Below are 22,689 nucleotides of genomic sequence, written 5' to 3'. Positions count from 1 at the left end.
TGTACACTTTCCTCCCAAAAAGGCTCCATGTTTTGGAGGTTCCTTTTTTTTGGAGTCGAGCACATTTTTCGTGCACATTTTTCCAATAGTGCACTTGAAAGTTGTGATGTTTTTTTTTTTGTTCAAACGAGCAGGCATTTTTAATCGTTCTTTTGTGGAACGTTTCATTCAAACACTGAAAGAACTTTACGCGTTTTGGGCGTGAAATGACGTTTCGGGTTGGTAAAACAAAAATAAAATAATAATGAACACAATCGTTCACTGGGAAAGACACTGGGAATGAGCAATCGAAGGTATCGGAAAAAAACCATTGGAAAAACGAACACGATTCACACGAGACTTCATTGAAAAACGCAAACACAATAAAAAAACTATAACATCAGAACAGACATCAGAACAGAAAACACGAACAGAAACCATGCATTTTGCATTTCCGGCAAACGGGAAATTCCGTGAAAACTTATGAGGATCCCATAAATTTTTGAATTTCTTCACTATTTGTCACTGATAACGCCGACGCCTGCTGGTTTATATTATTCACTGAGTCACTTTTTTACCGTTATTGTTCTTTCGCTCGTACACTCACTTGGGTTTTGTTGTTGTTATGGGAATTTCTTTTCACTGCACTTTTGTTCGTGTAGATTTTTTTTGTATTTCTGGCGACGAGTTTTACTTTTTTGTATTTTTTACATCAATTTACAGATATGTCCCACTGGACAGGTGCATTACGTTGACAAATCGATGAATTGTTCAATAAACAGCAGTGGAAACGATGGCAAACAAAACGAAAAAGCAAAGAACAAACAAAACACAAATAAAAATGATGAAAACAAACGATTAAGAACTCGAAACGGTGGTGAAGGAACAATGTGAAGGAATGTCTATGAATGTGCGTATGCGTATGCGTGCGTGCACAACAACAGAAAGAAGAGCGATAAGAGCGATATCCCAGGGACCCTAAAGACCCATGTCCTGGTGCCGGTTTGTACATGATCCCTTCGGGGTAAAACAAAAACAGAAAGATACCCAAAGATATTGCAGGTAGAAGAGACGAAAAAAAAGCATCCAATCCGAATGGTGACTCACTGCTCTAGCTGCTATTGGAATGTCATCGCAGGCAAAACTGGGAAAGGCCTCAGGGACAGAAGGAAAGCTGGCGCTTATCGGTTTTATGAAGCAACCGCCATTCTTTTACAAAGCAACACTGAGCCAACGGTACCTTTTTCGGGATGCTTAAGGCGTTTCCAAGAAAGCAAAGCACCCAGGTACCTGCGGAGACGCGATGGGAACGAGCGGCATCCTAGAAGCTTGCCAGCATCAGGGTAGTGCCTTGTGTCCCTGAAAGAAGCTTCCGAAGCGGTTTACCGGAGCCGACAGAACGGAAGATACGGGAGTGATTTTCCTTACACCCGACCCTTTTCAACACATTCCAGCGCACAATACGTACATCCTCAGCTGACGAGCGCCTCTCTCTCGGTCAGGAGGAAAATCGATAAATTAATAAAAAACAAACCCACCCGCAAACTCTGCCTTCCGCGTTGGAGGTTGGCATTCGCCAAATGCGGAAGAAGTTTGGCCGTGGTTCGATCTGGCTGTCGCCAGAAGGTCGTCGTCGTCGTCGTTGTCGTCAGAAATTCTACTCCATTGGTATCCCAAAAAAAAACAAGAACAGTTTTTGGGTTGGGTGTATTTCGCGTGGGTAGGACAAATGATTGGGCTGTGTGTGTGTGTGTCTGTCGAAGGGTTTCAATAATTCATCTCCCGGCACCAGCACCAGGATGACGACGAACAAAACGGGGTCAGACATCGGAATCGGCGCGCATCCTTTCCTCCAAAGACATCCGGAGACGAAAAACAACAATTCTTCTGGGGCGTACCAACACGCAAACAGCCAGGTTGTAGTTGCTGTCGAAAAATTAGGCTACTCAGGCAGGCAGGAAAAACGCACACCGTGAACTTGGTGCCACAATGGCCTGGGACACAGCGCAAGAAGGAAATGGGAAGAGACAACGACAACAAAAAACCCAGCTCGAATTACCGCTCAGCTGAAATCCAAGCAGAGCAGCACCCCGAAATTTGTCCTTCTTTTTTTCGTGGCGCGATGGAAGTAAGAAGGGGATTGCGATGCTGTGGGTGAACAGGACGGACCGTAAGTTACGTAGGCTACCGGGAAGCGTTTTGGTGCAATGGACTTGGCCGCCGAACGCACGCGAAGCAAAAAATCCACCGTGTCGTCGTCCTCCAACCCGAACGATTGGTGGGTAAAGGGCGAAAGAGAAAGAGAGAGAAAAAGATAGAAAAGGAAGCAGAGATGTTGTGTGTGTGCAACATTTTCATTGCCGAAAATCGGGAAAAATTACCCGAATGAGAGAGAGAGCGAGAGAGAGAGCGCGTGGAATGACCGTGAGAGTGTACGCGCGAATTGCAAAATTTTCACCACCCGAATCCAAATACGAGAGTTTGCGAGAGCAATGCGTTTGAGAGAGAGTGTGAGTAAATGGGGAGAGTTTTTCCAAAACCAATGTTTTTTTTTGCTGGAGTAAGGAAAAACGGCAAATTCACGAGAGAGCGAGAGGGAGAGAGCGAGAAAGTGTATGCGGAAACACCAAAATCGAGGCCAAAAAGGACGAAAACTGCGACGCACGTTTTGCAGCGCCCAGTGTACACGGTTTTCGGGTTCCACTGATTTTCCCTGCTGCTCGGTAAAGCGCTGTGTGCGTGTGTCTGCGAGCGAGGGAAAAGCCCGGGAATGGAACACGAAATTTGGGGCCCGAAGGCAGTGAGGAAGGACGCGCGAATTTTTCAACTCTACACCCCAACGTGCGACATCTCGTAGCAAAAAAGCAGCTAGTTTTCCCTGGGCTTTCCCTTTGATATGGGGGAAACCCGACCGCTGGTGTGGCTCTCTTGGTAGAGAATTTTCCCACGCGCAAAACGGATGTACCGATGTAGCCTACAACAACTCCCGGCTCGGTTCGTGCGCTGGCGGGGGTGTTGCGGGCGATAAGGGCAGCCAGAAGGAACCAGCTCCCCCATTTAGCAGCTCGTGGGAGGGCGCTCGGGGTGTTTATCGATTTATTGTTTTGGTTTTGGTTGGGAGCCCAGCACAGCACACAGCGCTACTGTCTTCACCGCAAAAACGCACACGAATCTTTTTGCACGAAGCGTTCCAGTCGTGAGACTTTCCTTGAGCTGTTCTCTCCACCGAGGGAACGTATTTTATTCTCAAAGACTACCAAAAACACACACACACACACCACAATAAAAACATCGAAACGTGAAACATGCTTTAATGTAGAGGCCCACTGGCAGGAACGTTTGCTGTAGGGATAGGTAATGGTAGATGGAAAACTCACTTTCTGAACACGCTTGAACATGAATGCCGTACGACGAAATGCTTGTTGTGCGGGGCGAACAGATTATGACGCGTTGGTGAACAGCACTTTCTTCCTCTGCAGCAGCTAATTCTAATGCCACACGCACTCCCACACTTGCCTCTTTTTAAAAATGACACTTTGACTTCGCGTAATGCTCACAAACACTCCAACATTCCCACCACGAAGGATTGTTTTCACTTCACAAACGGCTCAAGATTTTGGTTCTCAATTAATGAACAATAACACTCCCAATCGCGCACGCACACACAATTAGACGACCACTTTCATCACCGCTTTCTATTGCAGCTACATTCTGGAACCTGGATGCAGATGCGATGACGATGCTGTTGGATGCTGCCCAAGCAGCGACTGTTGGATTTCGGATTGTTTGTTTTTGTGCGAGCCAAGAAGGGCCCAAAACTGCCCACAAAACTATTCGGCTCCTATCTGTTCATTATTCTGCCACAGAGTTTTGGTTTGGTTGCTGCAGTAATACAAGACAGAACAATCAAACACTCACTCCTATGAAAACGCTTATTACCTCTCTATTAAACTGAATATTTCTTCACGGGTTTTGCTTTAAACTACCGAATAGTATTCACACGGTTATGCTTCTCTTTCTTGAATTGTTATAACACTTGGTCTTAGAACACCATCGCAATGAAACCCGAGTTTCTTTTCCCCCGATCGCGTACACTGCACTGCGCGGACTGATGCGTACGAAACGGGAACGCGCGGCAGTACGTCCACACGCTCTGACGGTCGGAATCAAACTGCTCGAATACGCTCGATTTTTGCTCGAAACGCCGCCGCACGGGTGCAATTTTGACCGTTTCGTGCGCGCTACTCCCAGTGTATCGGTCTCGCTCTCTGCATGCGCTCACTCTCGCTCTCTCTATCTCTCCCTATCTCTTTCGCTCGCAGCATAGGTTATGTTTTCATCTCAATTTCGCTTCGCTCTCCAGTTACGCACGCACGCGTTCGAGCTCGTCTATGCGCCCGCAGCATGCAGCAAAGAAGAAACAGAGCGAATTCCGGCCCATATTGCTCACAGGATTGCTCTCCCATTATGCAGCTGATGCTGAGCGTGAGAATTGCGCGACAGCTCTCTCGCACTCTCGCGCTCTCTGTCGTGCGTGTTTACTTTTGCACTTGACAGGATGAGAGCGCGCTCTTCGCGAAACTGCAAAAACCAGTGCGGTGCTGAAATACCCTTAGCGAAAACGAAGATTTTCATCGATTTTCCTGCAACGACCCGAGAGCACTCGCGGGACATGTTGAAAGGGCGAAGAGCGAATTTCGCTAATTTCCCCTTTGACGGGCATATCGCTGCTCTTTCGTGCAAAGGTTTTCTGTTTCTGCTGCTCTGTGGGAACTCAGCGTCAGGAGTACGGGCGAAAACTCACTGCAAATCACAGAATCCTTTTGAGTGCCACCAGTGCGAAAACGGGAACGTACGGGCAGCGAATGAGAAGGAACTTTTCGACCGACTTCTCGCTCTGGCCCGTGCAGGTCGATTTTCGCCCTCGAATCGAAATGGCCTGTTCGTCTTTCACTTGACTTTCCCGAGGACGACACAAGGCGACACTAGGACACATACGCTCACGCAGGAGGGAAACAATCTGAACCGAGGGACTCGACTCCAAGGGGAGACAGGAGCAAGAAAAGAGGAACGCGTTGTGAAAAAAGAAAAAAAAAAGTCGGCAAGTCTCATTCTATCTCGGGCGAAAGGACGATTGAATTTTTCGGGAATATCTTCCTAATCGCCTCCGGTACAAGTCAAGCCACCCGGGCAGCCCGTTTTGGAAAAGATTTTCCTTTTAAGCAAGCGCGAGCGGGTGAAGAGTTTGACAGCTTATCTTTCGCTCACTCCTTTGCAGAAAGCCCTTCATTCAGAAGTTGGGGACCGAGAGTGGAACAAAAAACACGCACACGTCCTGGGAGCACAGGGTAAATTCTTAATAAGGATCTTCGCCGACTGTGCGCTAAGAAGGTATAGGGCTGAAGGATTTTCTTTTGGGCCCCGCACTCCGGGCAAGAAAGGACGCAAAAGCCGTAGGCAAATCCGTAAGTGTTAAACTGCATAAATCCATCCCGCAGGATTGGCCCCCGGGCGTTGGTCGTCGTGTGTTTTCCGGGTTTTCTACTCCGGCGTTGCTCCATCTTTCTGAAGGAATCTGCGTCACAACGGTGAGGGGAACGGAGAGCACGCAAAGTCCCTTTTTCTTCGTTTTGGTGGAGCATCGTTATTCACGTTGCTTAACATTTCCTCCCGCCGGTGGGGATTTGGATGGCGATGGGAGCTAGTGAGGGACGAAGAATAGGGAAAGTTTTATTTTCATTTTTCCACCAAATGGAGACCGGTTTCAGAAGGGATGAGAGGAGGGGTATGGTTCATGTGAACCAGGGACGGAAAATCAGACAACTTTTACCCTTTTGCTGAAGAGTTATCTGTTTCATGTTCTTTAGTTTTGTTGTTCTGCTTTGCATCCTACCGCTTGTGAGGAAAGACACATGTCGGAAAGTTTGGAAAAGACAGGAAGCAAACACAAAATATAGGCTATAATGTAGAAGCAACGTCCACATTTAGCTTTAATACATCTTGTTGAGTATAGGGCTATCCTCACAGCATCCATTGCATTTTTAATTGAATTTAAACGGGCAAGATAAGCAATTGTCTGATACCAATTGATTATTATCTCTACTTTCATGGTGCTCTTCTATAGTGTCGCGTTAAAGTGCTCGATCTCGCACACCACTGGCTGTGAGTTCAAATCTCGGCTACATCGACATCGTCATATTCTCTCGTAGATGTTGTTTTATTCGGAATTATTTGCCGTAATAAGTCATAAGAAAACGTATGACGTGCCTCAGTTCAAGAAAAACCCGATTTTATCACAACACAGTACTGAACACAGTCCTTAGACTTAAAGTACTGGCACGGCGCGGTACCGATAATCAAAACACTTTCCCTTTCCACAATCTAAAGGCTCTCTCTCTCTCTCTTTCTCTCTTTTCTTTGCAATCAAGGCCAGATATTTTCCACCCATCAAACATCGATCGAATTTTCATGCATTTAATAAGAACGTTCTTGTTCGCTTTCTATACAAGGCTACCTTTCCTCGCACGGTCGCTCCTTCCCGGCTTCTTGGGCGGCCTTATTGCTCCGTTGCCCACACTCGATACGTATTAATGGCGTGAGGGCAAATTCGATTATGTTTAGCATATGTGACGTGTGCGTGGGATGGGTGGCGGTCCGGACCATCGTTTCGTGCCGTGTCTTTTTCGGGGCTCGACAGAATCTCGTTTTTTTTTCTTTTGCCGTTTCGTGAACCCATGCTGCCAAGACAGCATAAAACAAGGCCGGGGCAGGGAGACCGAACGAGAGAATTTGATTTTGATTTCCAAGGGCAACCTTCGCTCGTTACCAGGACCCGGAAAAGCCGAATGCGGGAAAAGCAGCTTACGCAGCAGCAGCAGCAGCGGTGGTGGTGGTGGACCCAGCGGCTTCAACCAAACGAACGAGGGGTAAAAACCTCTTGGAAAATCCTTTTTTTGCTTGCTGCCGAGCTTCACCTACTCCTGGGACGCCACGGACGCCTCGGAATTGGATGACGGATCCTAATGGGATCACTTTATGGATTGATTTTCTTGACGATTGCACTTTTGAAACCCCCTCTATCCTCCCCCCGCGCCGAGATGTACCTCTCGGGCACTTTTTGTCCCCAAATCTTCGGCACACAACTTCCACGGCTTCATCATTTCGAGCGCAAGTTCAACTGGACGAACATTCGGGACGAACAAAACGCAGAAGGAAACTTCTAAGGGAAGTCTTCCGTGTCCTAGGCTTCAATCAAGCCATCGTCTGCGGTACGTCAGAGTGCAGAAAAGGGGTGATACATAAAATCCGGGACACTCCGGGACTTCCTCCTTTCTAAAGCCTTCGCGCGCGGGTTGCTTTTAGTAACGCCGAAAAGGATAAATAATGTGCGTGTGTGTGTAAGTCTCAAATCGGGATGAACACAAATGATGGAAAGGTGGTATATGGCTTGGCTTCCTCGCCTCATTTTTTGCGCGCTCTCAAACGACCCCGGTACCTTTAGTATCGTTAGTTAAGATTTGAGAGCTTAGCGTCGCATGAGCAGCTTTTGCTTTGTTTCTTGTGAATGAAGGCCGGATTTCGGGAGAGCGGCAACCCTTAATTTTTGGAGGGATTTTTTGTTTGCGTAAAATACCGTCTAATGATGACGTGTGGAGTTTTGGCAGAATATGAATGAAGGTGCATTTTTAGTGTTTTTTTTTGTATGAAGACGTAAGCCAAAAATTGAGTTATGCCAACGATGTTAGGTGATACGATAGGATCATTCGCGGAGTTCATTAAAGGGGATGTACTTACTATTTGTTTTAGGTTCATGTTTAAGTCAATGGGGTGATATTGATATCTTTTATGCTTTTTTATATCTTTCATATCTAGTTCATACGACATTTCAGTATTCTCTGCAGGTTTGCAGCCAATTCTCATCCTAAAAAAAATCTCTAAGATTTTTGACAAAAATCTTCCATCATCATCGTTTCAATCACAATTGACATGCTTTTCACAATGTTCACACCGGCACAGATCGATATCAGTTTCGGCTCCTACTGCCAATATTCTTCAGTGTTTCTTTTTTGAGTTGTCGAAACAAAAAGTGATGCAGTGTCGTCGGTTTTTCTTTTCGTGGACCCAAACCAACCGTACACCGCACAAGTTGCGAACCAGTGTCGAAAGAAAGCGAACGAACTTGAGCAGGTCCTGTCGTGTATTTTCCTCTGTGTCTTATTGCACACCTTCATACCTCATCAGTATCATATTCACCTTCAGCGAAACAGATAGCGCCCCTTGCCCCCGTCCGTCGGTACGTTTTCCGATCGACAGCAACGCGCAATCATTTTCACCTTGTGCGATAATGTTCTTTTGCTCCCCTCTCGTTTTGTTTTATACTCTCCGCTATCTCTTTTCAAAAAATCGAAAATATCAACCCTCGCCGTGCTGCAGCTTGCCTTGGAAGTGACAAGAATTTTACGTGCCGTATTAAAATGGCATTTTAATTTCGCTTTCGTGTGTCTTACGTGGACACCGCGGGGTGAGACAATGGCAGAAAGTGAATGGCTTTTTCTTACGCCATTCGGCGGGAATGGAAGCAAATTTTCCTCACAAAAAAAACGAAATATTTCGTTCGTTAAATTTGCGTGTGTATTTTGTTTCGATCTCACTCTTTCACCAGCTCCTCCGGTGTGCCTCAAGGGAGTAATTTGGGACCGCTACTCTTCCTCATCTATATAAATGATCTATCTTTCGTTTTACCGCCAGGCCAACACCTAATGTACGCCGACGATGTAAAAATATTCGCTCCAGTTAGAAACGACAGTGACTGTGTACGCCTTCAAACGATCCTTGAGAATCTGGATAGCTGGTGCAGCAGAAACGCTCTCCAAGTGTGTGCTGATAAATGCCAGTGTATATCATTTAGCAGAGCCCGTCACCCCATCACGTTTACATACACTATGCTCAACACGGCTTTGGCTCGCACGACATGTATCCGTGATCTGGGGGTGCTACTCGATCAGAAGATGTCATTTCGCCCTCACATTGATAGCGTTGTTGCGAAGGGAAATCAGCTACTTGGTTTAATTACGCGGACCTGTAGCGAGTTTACCGATCCCATGTGCGTCAAGTCGATCTTCTGTGCCATCGTAAGGTCGTGCCTGGAGTACTGCTGTCCGATCTGGTGCCCGCTTGGCGTTGGTGACATCAATCGCCTCGAAGCCATTCAACGGAGACTCACCAGGTACGCGGTTCGACTCCTTCCATGGCAATCCCACCACGCTCGGCCCACCTACCATCAGCGGTGTCTGCTTCTCGGACTTGAACCACTCTGCTCTCGACGTAAAAACGCCCAATGCCTTTTCATATTTCGGCTCCTTAACGGAGAGATCGATTCCCCGGCATTACTAGCCAGCATCAATTTGTTCGCTCCCTGTCGGATTCTTAGATCCAACTTCCATCTCCGTGTACCGCGTACCCGCAACAACCATAGCCAGGGACACCCTATTATACGTATGTCCCTCGAGTTCAATGAAGTGTTAGATTTGTTCGATTTTAGTATGTCTACTTCCACGTTCAAGGAGAAATTGCGTCTACGTCACATGTAATGTTTGCTTATAACTAGATGTTTATTTATATGCTCCTTAATTTAATTATAAGGTTGCCGATTAGACACGATGGTCCGTCGGTTTATATATGAAATAAATAAATAAATAAATAAAATGCTATTCTGTTCGATACTTTGGGGCTGCTTCGGTTGTATCTTCAACAAGGAGCCAACAAAACGGTGTACCAAAAAGTTTCGCGTGTAGTGACCTTCAAAATTTTGCTTTCTTTCTGCACCTGTCGGTGCGAAACACACAGTTTCTTGAGTTTTCGTTTCGTCTAGTTTGAGGACAAAAATGAAGTGAGTCAGTTTTTTTGAAATTATGAGCAAAAAAGTGACGAAATAAAAGTTCAAAAGGCCCAACGCTACACGACAGCTTCGCCCTGCGGAGCACGTAGGTCATTGAAGCTAAAGAAAAACAAAATGATTCACCAAAAAGCATCCTCAAACCCTCCCGTTTCTTTTGGCAAAGTTTTCAGTGGTGAGAATTTATACCTTGTTGCGAAATGAAAGCGACAACTTTCCATTCATAAGGTGTTGAGCCTGGTAGGGTTGGCTGTTTTTTTTTGTTTTGTTTTGGTTTCGCCTCCATAAATGCTTCACACTTTACATCCCTTTTTGTTCCCACGCTGCTAGTAGACGCTTCTGTTTCCTAATCACGTTCGCGCTGTTTATCCCTTACGGCGCTTATTTCGCTATCGGCACCGTCCGTTTGCCGACAAGGAAGTGTTGAGCTGCGCGAATTCTTTCACTCCTCTACCCATTGCGGAATCGTTTTTTTGTAGCAAAACTTACCTGAAACGAAAAAACGAACGGGAAAAGCAAATAAATAAAATGTATTGCAAGATGTTGCGCTCGACAGCGAAGGCGATCGTTGCCAAACGGATGGGGTTAAAGATATGAATGCAAATATCTGAATGAGTTGTTCTTCCTTGTAAGGGTTTAAAAACGGTTTAAAAGGAGTTTGTACATATAAAATATAATTTGAAAGTGTTTCTAAGACAAAGGAATATGATTTTCAATCTAACTGTTTTTGCACTTTCCAATCAGTGCCACACATTATCGACATTGAACGATCGTGCCAGGAAGAGGCAGCTCCTTCCAGCGTTTTTTTGCCATTTTATTGTCCCTGTTTGTTACTACCGCATTACATTGCAACTGATTGCAAGCGCACGTGACGGTATGTAAAATGGCTTTTGGGTTGGCAACATTGCTACGGAGGCGGAAGAGCACAAACAAAGCGGCAAGACAGTTTTTTTTTCCTCCAATCCTTGCGCGGACCATTTAGCGTCTAATGCATTGTCTTATCGTTATGAGCACAAGCATCTGATTGTGTGTGTTTCCACGCTTTGCGTTATTTTCCATCTCACAATAAAAAGCTTTTTCCCGTCAGCTATGGAACTCCAAGGTATATTATTCCTTCGCTCCATTCCATCCGCACAGTGCAATGATTTACCACTCAACCTCGTCCAGGCGGGTTTGTTTTTGCCGTCTGTACCATTTCGCCAATGACAGAAGGACACAATTTAAAACACGCCGTCCGGTGGCAGCGTTGTCAAATAATTGTAGATGCTTCCAAACAGGCTTCCGCCTCAATTTCCAGCGCGAAATGGGTGAAAAATTAAAATACAATCAAGCGAGTTGACGCGTTTTGCTGTAAAGTGTCCGAAAACAACAAAGACCCATTAGAGAGAGAAAGAAGAGAGCAAAACAAGAGAAAAAAAGCCACAAGGACAGATTTTTATTCACCACGATACGATCGAAGGAAGGATGGTGGAGAGAAAATTAATGCTTGCCCAGGACATAACCGCACAACCGGATGAAGCCGAGGGCTGCCGTGGAGGGAAAACATTCTACAACACTCATCCTCATCGCTCCTGTCCACTTGCTTTCCACATTGCTTGCGGGTGCCATTTGTCATCGAAGTTAATCGCTGATCGATATTGCTGCGGGATGGCAAACATCCTGCCGGGTGATGGTATTTTATTTTGCAATTTATCATTTCATCACTTTGCTTCTGTTAAACACTTAACAAAAAACAATGTTTAAGCAGAATAGAGGACGTTAAAATGATGAATAATTTCAAGACAACTTCGTTTTGTGAATCTATGAAAATGAGTTTAAAACTTTTCCAAAAGCTTGTGAGAACCCCTGCATCATTAGTGGAGGACAGGTCTGTCTTCCTTCCGAGAAAAAGCCTGCGAAGAAAACTCGTCCTAACAGGCAATAAAACCTCCTCAAAAATCAAAAGCACCCCAACAAATCTTTTCGGAAGCTTTTCAGTCCACCCATGCCATCGCCCATGCCGTCAGCCCGTTCCCGCAGCGAACGAAATCGATTTTCTTCACTTTACCCGCCTGTTCTTCGCCGCGAGCTTCCCTTCCACTTTCTTTGCGACAAAGGTGAACTTGACAAATCCTTAGCGCTGCTGCTGCTGCTGCTGTGTTTGTCTCTTCGTGTCCCCGGGATGAGTGTCTGTCGGTGTGTGTGCGGCTGTTATTTTGTGTGTCCCCAAAAATGAGTGGCGATTTGAGGGAGCTTTACCCAATTTCCGGTCCCTGTCGGAGCACACCTGTTTCCCACCTTGGAGCGAACTGGAAAGCACGCTAAAATATTGGCATGAAGGAATGTGGCAGGGAGGCATTGTGTCAAAAGCTCCCGGGTTGACTCTTGCGAGGAGCGAGATGAGAAGCACGGCACAAATCTCGGGTGGTGAGATTGTTGTGGAATTGCTTCTAACGAGTTTGGAAGGGGACACACAGGTGAAACGAACTACCCGAACTCTGTATCTCACGCAAACGGTACGCGGGCTTTGGTAGGTCCTCTGCACATGATGGTTCATTTCCGGGGAGCCGTTTGGCTTGCTCTTTTGGTGTTGCCTTTTCCGTCTTCCCACGTTGGCTAAGGAATGGAAAATTCGATTGGAAATTGGGCGACAGTGGCGGGGACGTATTCAAACTGTCGGGTGAGCTTGCTGTGTGTGCGTGTTAGAGGAGACATAAATCCTCAAACACAGGGAGAGCGAATGGATGGTATGAATAGGAGAGTAAGTATTTGGTTACGTTTTTTTCGATAACACAAATTCAAACAATTTAGCAATGTTTCGTTCTAACTGTTTGGTTTTACTGCTGAAATGTAACGCTTTTGTTATGAAGTTTTATTTAAAGATGTTTATTTTCGTTTAGGTTTTGTTTCTTGAAAGTTTGCTCTATGTTTTATAGATTTTTAATTGTTATTATTTTATTGTATTGTTTCATTTTTATATGAAAATTAGATTAGTTTTAGATTTTCATTTGTCTCATTAATTTATTTATGTTTAATGGGCTTCATATACATTATTGTTTTTCATAATTTTCATCTTTTGACTATGTTTTTTTTTTGTATTGCTTATGATTAAGCTATTATTGTATTTACTCAGTTAGCTTCCCATTAAATGGTCAAAAAAGATGATTTCCTTGCTTTTCTACATGCACAGCTGATGTTTGAATTTCTGATCCTTTTTTGCATCCTCTTCATCGAATCAACTAAATACAGCAAGCAAAAAATCGCACCACCTCGCCAATCTCACCAAAACTGCTCAATCGTGTGATTACCGAATCGTACTACTCGCCCTGGTTGATGCCCATTGATTAGGAAATAAGAAAATGGAACCGGTCCGAACTGAGCCGGAGCATTTGCTGCCGTGTTCTTCCTTGTACCTGCCGACGGGGGAAGAAATTGGCAAATGTAAAAGAAAAGCGCAGCCAAAGGTAAGTGTACGCCGGTGAAAAAGGTGAAAGGAATTGGATTTGAATGTGAAATTCGATTTCCGGCACACCCAAATCGAACTAAAACCGAGGAAAGCAACGAGTACGGGGGGTGGATCACCATTTTCACCAGCACTGCTACTGATTTTCCTTTCCGGTTGCCGTGTACCAGCGTGCTCGATTTTTAGATGCTTCCGGTGCTGCTGCGGGAGGCTTCAGCGGTGAACACCAACGGGATGGCCGAATGGCATGGCGTTAATAGGTGTGTGTTGGTGTTATTTCATAAAGAGTGAAGCAAGCACGGAAGGAGTAGAAAAATACAAACAGGAAAAGCCATAACTTTCAGGCTTCTTCTCGCTCCTTCTCGCTCCGGCATGAGAGATAGAGTGTGAAATAAAATGAAGTTAAGAAATGCTGAGTCGAAAAAAAAGGGTTAGAGCGTGCCTGGGCGAGTGCGTTTGAGTGCCGTGGCAAAACAAACGGCCAATCCCGCCGGACGGAGGTACGGGGTCGTCGTCGCACCGGGACGATAAAACGCTGATTGAACCGATCGGAACGGCCAAGATTAGGATCATTTTTCTTCCCACGATTCATGGGTTCGGGTTAGCTTCGTTAGCTTTTGATGAAAAACGGCGAATAGAAAGAGGAAAAACGTACTCAACAAAAAAAAAAACGAAACACCCAATCGAAAATGGTTGTGTTTTTCCGTTTCATCGACAGTGTTTGTGTGTGTGTGTGTGTGTGTGTGTGTGTGTGTGTGTGTGTGTGTGTGTTTTCGCCCTTCGCCTTATTTCGCTGCTGTAATACAATTTCCATTCAATTTAGGTAACAGCGACAGGAAGCGACAGGATAAGAAAGCTCGAAGGTTTTAAAGAAACCCCAGCTGTATTGATCTTTGAAGGAAGTGGGCAGAAAAAAAGGTAAAAGCTTGCCAGTGGCATTTCCGGTTGCTGAAAGCTTATCCAAAGAGTCAAAAATTAAAAAAAAAAATGGGTGAAATCGTTCCAGTGGAAGAGCAAATCTTCTCGGAAGTTTTTATTTCTTTCCTCATTTTGAGATCCTTTTAATGACCTTGAGCTTTATGTTAAAGGTTAACATCCGGTAAAGAAAATCTGAATGAAAATGTCATAAAAAGGTTGCACTGTGCAGGGAACGCTGCTAATTTTAGAGCCACTTCATTGAAGCTTCCAATTTAGGTTTTTTTTTTTGTGGAGCTGAATGCTCAAATATCGTCAAATGGTTTCTGAACTGAAATTTGTATTAATAATTTTTGAACGGTTCTAGAGAGAAACTACTCTGAACAACTCTCATGCATGTTGTTTTTGCACATTTGAAACTAGTTCAAGTACAAGTTAACTTCAGATTTTCGCTAGAACGGTTCATTAAAATGAGTTTGAAATTAATTTCACTCAAAATGCTTCAACTAGGTAGTACTTTTCGGTTCACAGGATCGAAAACACGCATGAAAACTCCTAGCACGATCATCAAGTACATCAATCGCACGCTTGCTACCACAGGGAAAAGGAACATTGCATCGTGAAGCACTGTGTGAAGGGTTCCACCAGGCCAATCCGTACCACAAATTGACGCAGACTCTCGCTCCTGAAGGCTCTTTAATGTGAACCTTTTTGCCGCGCGACGTTGAAGCTGACGGGGAAAGGCGAAGCGTTGAGCGAAGGTATAAATGAAATAAAACTTGCACACACTCATGCACATGCACGAAGGATGATTTTTGGGAATAATATAAACAAAACGGTTGAAGCTCCGCCTGCGATGGCTTTTTGGTGAAAATGCGAGAAAAGTACCGCAAACGTTACCATGGGAATGAATAAAATCCTCCAAAAAGGCCTTTCTATGTGTTCGGTTTTATTTTCCCATCAAGTGGCGAAAAACGTGAAGCTTCCAATCACCGCCCCCTACCAGCCTCATCAAACCGAACGGAAAGCCGGGCCTCTTGCAAATTTTTCCCGTTACCAAATTGCCGGTAAAAATAAACTCCGAAATGGATTTCCACGAGCGAGATGAAGCGAGTGGAAGAGGGATAAGACACAACCGCCCTGTGATAAAACCTGGCCGAGGCAGCATACTACGCCACGCCGGGTTGGGGTTTGAGTTTTGGGTGGAAAGGAAAGCATGCCGGAAAAGCGCGGCCCGTTTGGTGCACCTTCCTTTTTTTGGCATTACATTTCCGCAAAAAGCACTTCGCAAACCGTGCGTGTATGTGCACTCGGCGTGTGCTCTCTACCGGAAAACTTTACCTATGAGTATGTTTGTATGTATGTATGTGTGTGTGTGTGTGCTTTTTTCGGGAAAATTGAGAGCTTTTGCGCGCCTTTTCACCACTCCACTTGCCGGTTTTACCGTGGTGGAGGAAAATTAAATTGTTGATTTTACGAACCAGTATCGCATTCGAGTGTTGTTTTGGTTTGAAGGGGCACCCACATCCACCCTCAAGCAAAGTAAAACCTTCTCAGGTTTACTTTTTTCTCCCTTTTTTGCATCTAAAAGGCCCTTTTAGAAAGGGGGAGGAGGTTCCTTCCCGTGCCACGTGGCGCACGGTGGCTCCATTTGAAATGGTGTGATTTTCACCATTTATTACGATATTATTATGAGCCTTTCCCGAGGCACAGCACATCCTTGCTGCGAGCTTTGCCGGCACCCCAAACACTGTGTGAGAAGGAGAGCTTTCCCTCGCCGGGAAAAACGGTGAAGCGGGGATGCAAAAATCCTATTAAGGACGACACGAGACCGTTGTTTTCTAATTTTCGGTCCTTCACGCACTACCACCACCAAGACCAGACCACCGCGCGTAGATAAGATTTGCCTGCAGATGGGCACATAAAAAAGGCGAAAGACGATTTTAATCAGCAACTGTACGAGATTGCTCCTTCTGTGCTGTAGTGGAGGAAATGGGTTTTCGTTTATTTTTTGGTGTTTGGCAGGGAGGCGTCGGAAGAGCTCAATATTCTAACCATCTTTATGGTTGCCCTCTTTCTCCACCGGCCCCAAAAGAAACCCTGCCACCGGTGGGCTTGAGGTCACCGAACTGCCCGAAAGCTTCCCTGCGAGCTAACGGGAACATCGTGCCCATCATCATCCTTCGATTAATGCTCAAGCACGTACATCACCTTGAGCAGCGGTAGCAGCGGTGGCAGCATTCAGGCACGCGGGTTACGTTTGCCTCCGACCGTGCCTCGAGAAACAATCGACTTTAATTCAATTGGAAACAGCCGGACAGAGACAGAGAGCGCCTACCGAGGCCTACACGCGGGTAAGGTACTAGAAACGGCAATATCTGTGCTAAGCAGCAGCAGCAGCAGTAGTAGAAGCAGCTGAACAGCACTTGATATAATTCTCCCATCGGAGTTGTCCAGTCCCAGCGGAGGCCCGAGAGTGCGCGCCTCGAAATGTGACCAACTGTCCATCAGCCCCCGGGTCGGTCAGGGATAGGGGCGGCTTAAGCTCTCATGCGGCTTAGGCAGGGGCCTGCTGAAGAGCTGAAGAGGCGAGTTCTCGTTCCACCGAGAACGAGGAGGTGAATCGGTCCACTCGAGTGTTCGGAGAGACCACTCGACTTGATCTTCCACTTCGCTCTCCTCCCTCAATATCCGCGTTTTGGTTTGTCTGCTGTTGTACACTAGCAGACACAACCTTACAAACTGGCGGTGGCTGGCGTTATGTTTGCAATCGCTTCTTCCTTCCCGCACTAAAGCTTCCAAAACATGCTTCCAAGTTAAACAAACACATCGCCTTTCGGTTTGTGAGGATTTGCCGACCATTGGATAGTGGCTGGCAAGAATGCTTTGGAAGAAAAGTGTATGAATCTTTGTGTTTGGGAGCATAAAATGAAGAATAGCATCCGGAATCTATTGATAAATTCAACGTGAAACACTGTCCTGAATTCTAAGCTCAATTTAAGACATCACAAAGCGCCCTCTTGCGGGAAACAGCTTCCCGAAAGCCACTTCAATATTACTACAACTTAATCACTTTGGGAATTTCATGCAAATCACTTCGGGAATTTAGGAAACGAATTAAAACAATTGTTTGAATTGCTGTCTTCCAAAACAGTTATTGCTCAAAGTTTGTCATGCTTGAGCAAACGTTTATCCTCTGAATTGGAGCAACACACTCCGTGGAGCTGCTTTCACATATGATAATTGCTTCCAATAATAGTTCGCTTCATCAAAAGCATCAGCAGCAGCCGGCAAACTATCATCTGCTTTCCATTTTTATTCCAGATTTCCCCCACAAAACAGAAGCTTCCAAGCGAGTCATAGAACAAAACCAAAACGATACGAAGCGACTAAAACGAATGCAAACACACGCACACACTCGCACGAAGCTCCTCAATGTTCTTTAGCTTCGATATTAAATGAGGAAAATTCATTTTTCAGATCTCAATTTCGAAGCAGCAGCCTAGCCGAGGCCGGGGGGAAGGATCGGTGAGCGGGAAAAGTGGTACAGAAACAAAATGTTTGGAAAGCCACTTAAGGCGGAAGTTGATCATCGTCGTCGAGTTCGGAGGTTTTTCTCATCGACTGTCGAGTGCAGACGAATGTTGCTCGCTCGGAAAAACGTCGGTGCTCGGAAAAGCGAAGGATAAGAGAACGCTCGTGTGTGTGTGTGTTGGTGTGTTTTAATGTTGTGCTCTGCACTAAAGATGTTATTTCTGGGTGGTTCTTACTGTTCGAACCGTTCCTCCGCTCCATGCTCCAGTCTGTGTGGCTTCCGGGCTTCAGCAGGTCTTCGCCGATCTTCTGCTCCAGCAGAACATGACAAACGAAACACTGCGACTTGTGATGCCACGCTCGGAGTGTGTCTTGTGTTATGTTTTTGTGCGTTTTTTTTTCTTCGTTTGTCTGCTCGTTGTGTGTGTGTGTTTTTGATGCCCAATATTTCATAACACAAAACGAGAGGACTTCTTAGAATCGGTTGGTCGTTTGGGCTGACGGAAACATGGGCGTACAATTAACAGGCTACCGCTATCAAACACATTGCCAGCTCAGGGTGGGAGTGGTGATGAAAAGTGGATCTGAAGTGAGTGCTGCCTAGTTGGAAGACGAAAGCAAATGGTGCTTCTTTGTAGCCAACACCAACACGGGGGCTAGTTAATTTTAAAGATGCCAACCAATCGCCCCAATCGAAGGCTGAATATTTAATGCGCTGCTGCTGCTGCTTCGCCTGAATTCCAATAAAACACCACCGCTACCAGGGAGGCTGGAGCTCCGGAGGGGGAACTTATAGCGCTTAAATTTAAATCTTCGTTTTATCCCTACCGGGGAGCTAAAAACCTGGAGAATCCCCAGCGCTATCGTAAAGCAGGCCGTCAGCAGGCGATCGGAGCAGCTGTGAGAATCCTTTGCTGCAGGATTCCGCAGGAGCGCAGGATGGTGTGTGCCGGCGGTAGATATTTCCGTCACTACCACCAGGGGAGTCGTACCGAGGGGTTGATTCTACGAGGTGTAAAATCAATAACCAACCTACACAACCACCTTGGTACACTTCAGAAACCCAATCCACTGAACCGTGCGGAAAAGGAAGCGAACGTACTTGGGTAGTGCACGGGTGAACTGCAACACATGTGCACCGGTGCAGCGATGGAAATAGGGTTTTTGTACCAACGTTCGTTTGGGGCCGTTCGGGATGGGATGCACGGAGGAATGCACTACTCCGTCAGTCATTTCTCACCTTCACTGACAGTGGGATCGACCGAATGGAAATCGACTAACGGTATGATGGTTGGGGCCTTCCGAGCTGCAGGAACCTTCCGAGAACAGTGGGCTTAGTGCGGTAGGTTTGGATCGTTTTGTTGCTAGGGGAAATAGAATATTTTCAGCAAATATATGTCAAAAATGCACAAAGAAATGTTGTTTATTGGAATATCAGTAAATTAAGTTTATGTCAACAGTTTTCTTTTCTTTCTTGGGCTTATTTTTGTTAAATTTCATAACACTTTTCACACATTGTACCGGAAGGTAAGCTTGCGCTTCTACCACTGTGCTCCTTGATCAGGGCCTTAATAGTGGCACTTAGAGACCGCTCAACTCCTGGGTTTCATCGTTTGGGACCGGTTCTCACATTAAGATGTGCGAAGATGTCGGTATGTGTGTGTTATTTTGTGCTGCTGCTGCTGCGGCTCTTGCTAACGTGTCCATTTGGCATGTGTTTTACGCTCGCACAGCTGAACCGAAAGGAACAAGCAACCGGCCCCGATAGAGGTGAAAAGATCACACTCACCGTCCGCCTCTGCTGGTAACATAAATCGATCAGGTTTAATTGATCCCCGGTGAAACATTTGAATGATGCAAACACACACACACACAGGCGGCAACCGACGCCGTAACGCCAAACGGATGAAGATGTTCCGCTTGCCATGCCATGCCGTTGGATTAGCTCGGGATTCTGGGGCTGCAAAGTGGGCAATAAAATCATTCCTTTCCCGAAATTCCAACAGGCAATTCATTGTTTGCCAGCATGGGGTTTTGGTGCGTTGTAAAGTTATAGAGCCCTTGTCAGTGGGAAGAATGAGATGCGCTTGGCGTAGAAGCTGTATGATATTACTGCTCTTAAGTAACTTGACTTCTGGTAGTAACGCTCATACCACACAAAGCACCTAAAATACATCGCTAAAATGCCTTTGCACTTCGTCTCGCGTTCTATCTATCTTATCTTATCTATCCGAACCCGTGACTCAGCTTGCCCGCGAGTGCGTGACAATGGATTTTCGGAATTCTTACTTCTTTTCAGGCTGGGCTCACCGGCTCACATCAACACGGGATGTTTGACATTTGACAAAGCAACACACACAAATTGTTTATATCGGACATCGAAATAGGCGATAAGAACGACTTCTAATCAACTTTCCACCGCCAACCAAGGACGACTTCAGGAGATACCGTGCGGTGCACCGTGCTGGGTTTGATGGGACGCCTTGTCCGAGCGTGTGACAATCAACAGAGCCTGGACGGACCACCGTAGAAGCAGTCCCAAAATCCCGCAAAGAACGAGTGTCCTGGAGAGCTCCGGCTCGAGGCTAATGCTTGTTTGATGTATTGACATTTGATAATATTTTCGTTGCCGCGGTGTACGCGCGGAGTATGAGCCCACTTGAAGTCTGGAGGCTCCTATCGCCCGGGTCGCTGCTGCAGCGACCCTTAGAGGGCAGCACTACTTCCGACGGTGGTCGAGGAAGGTGGCTCGTTCTCAAGTGTCCGGGTGTTTATCTTTTATTCCATTTGCCTCGACTCGTTCGCTGCCCTGTGTCGGGCTGAGGTGCCAGTTCTGTTGTGTCTTCTCATTTCCATCAACACCACACACACACACATCATGGGGAATACCATGGGAGAGAAAGGGAAGGGAGATGGAGGGACCAAAAACTCTCAAGAAGATCGGTTGTAAAAACCAATAAAACGTGACTTTTTCGTAGATAATTTTTTGGTGAGTGGTTTCCTCCCGGAGCGTCCTCCTTTCCTTTCTTTACGTCCTCTGAAAGCCCAAAAACCCTGTAATGTTCCAGAGGAGGGTTTTGGAGGGAGCGGAGTGTCGAATGATTTCGGTTATAGTTGTTCTCGGTGCGTTTGGACACACACACGCACCGTTCGATTTTTTCTTCTCTCTTGTCTCTCTCTTCTCTGTTTCAGCGTTTCAAAACTGTTTCTGTTGTTGCCTTCATTCAAATGCGAACACATATGGTTCTTGTTATGAACGCTGTGTACCGTGTCTCTTTTGTGCGTACCAGACCCTGTACCAGCGCGGGCTGCATAATGTTCCCGTAAAACAGGCACGAACGTGCGCCTCGGCTGTGACTGAGACCTCCAGAAGAAACCGGGAACAACGCTGAGCAGCAGCGGAGGGCACTCTTTAGATCCCCTTTTTGCCGCACGACAACTCGAACCATTCTCGTAAGAAGCGCCTAGAACATGGTCCATCGGTTTACGACGGAAAATCACTTACGAAGGACGCGGGACGCGGGTCGAGATTAACGCAACCCACTGGTTCTCTCTGTCATTCGTCTGCTGACGTTCAAGACCGTGCCACCGTTCGGGAAGGCAGGGCGAAATGTGGAGAAGAGCAGCACAAGAAGAAGACAACACAAAATATCAGAATGTTCCAAAAGTGTAAGCCAGTTTCCTCTCCCTCCTGCCGGTTCGGCCGGTTCTCGCCCAGCGCGTGACATGTTTTGTAAAGTGGCCTCACAAACAGCATCTACAGCAGCCCGCACTAATTGTTTCATGTGAAAGGAAATGCAGCAGTGCGCTAGAGAGCTATTTGTCGAATTCTGGTAGCATGAGAAATTGCTTGTACAGCAGCTACACCCAGCATACTCGGCGGCCGGTTTGCCGACAAAGCGAAAGAGTTTTTCCGTATGGGAAGATGGAGTGTTGGAGTAAAGCGATGACTGTTGAAACGATTGACTTGGTTTGGTCATCCGCTTTTCCCTTGAGAAAATTGTGCGTAAAGCAATAATTTTCACTCGCGCTGTAAGTGTAAGTTTTAATGAGCGAGGGGACGATGGGAAGCGAAATAGAGTCATCGATCAAGTGTGATCTACTTGGGAATGGATTTTCACGGAATTCGTGCATAAAATTGAGATACGGTAATCAAATCATTAGCATCTTGAATGTAGTCTCTTTTCAGCAACAAAATATGATCTTTAGAGATCTTGCCGTTCATCAAAACCCAGGCAAGCAGTGGATTAAAACTTCCAAAAGCACACATGCATTCTGGGTTCTAAGACCAGCCAGCCATATTTCATGAGTGCTGCAGTATTCATAATTACGGCGAAAGTATTTTTCCAGCCGGAGCTGTGGAGATGTGGTTCACAGCAACCGAGGCCGCCGACGCTGCCACAGCAGCTCATAAATCCTTTGAACGTCTCACAATATTGACTCAAAGTGCACGGTTATTGTTTGCGTAGATCTCGTCTTACAGTGCAGCCGTACGGTGCAATGTCGTGGACAAATGTTATTTTAGGATGAAAGTACCGCGTTACGGTCGTTTCCGCTCGGGAACCGGGCCCGAGTTTTGGGGCGTTTTTCGACAGGAAGTAAGAACACAGAGCTGCGGTACTGTTGAGCGGTAATGTTTGTGAGAAAACGGTTTTGGGTTTATCGTTTGCTTAAAATTGGTTATTTCAGGCGAGTTATGAATGATGGAACTAATTGGTGACGGTTTGAAAATGTTTTGAAATGCTTGAGAAATGAACTCTTTGGAGCATAAATAAGATGCTTTTATGTTTCTTGGGAAACGATCAAATAAATTCAATTCTTATTCTTTTCAATCCATAACAACATATTAAGCTTTTGCGATGCGTGCGTTGTTGCCTCGATAGCGTGCCTTTCAACACTGTTCGAAATAAATTAACTGCGATGC

The 22,689-nt window shown here is 45.9% G+C and overlaps 1 protein-coding gene across 5 annotated transcripts in view; it reads right to left on the bottom strand.

The window, feature by feature from the left end:
- Positions 1 to 22,689, bottom strand: part of LOC120903644 (teneurin-m) — a 520,615-nt gene that overhangs the window by 171,623 nt on the left and 326,303 nt on the right. For 2 of the 5 annotated variants that reach the window (XM_040313192.1, XM_040313194.1), the window contains exon 1: positions 3,357 to 4,139. The exons of 2 other annotated variants lie outside the window; for them this stretch is intronic. The gene's annotated coding sequence lies outside the window, so the exon portion shown is untranslated. Of the gene's footprint in view, positions 1 to 3,356; positions 4,140 to 22,689 lie in introns of those variants that run through there. One more of the 5 variants, XM_040313193.1, reaches the window with a different exon arrangement.

This window comes from Anopheles arabiensis, chromosome 3, assembly GCF_016920715.1.
Source record: "Anopheles arabiensis isolate DONGOLA chromosome 3, AaraD3, whole genome shotgun sequence".
Classification (NCBI taxonomy): domain Eukaryota; kingdom Metazoa; phylum Arthropoda; class Insecta; order Diptera; family Culicidae; genus Anopheles; species Anopheles arabiensis.
The sequence above is the reverse complement of the archived record's forward strand: the minus strand, read 5'-3'. Positions and strand labels throughout refer to the sequence as shown.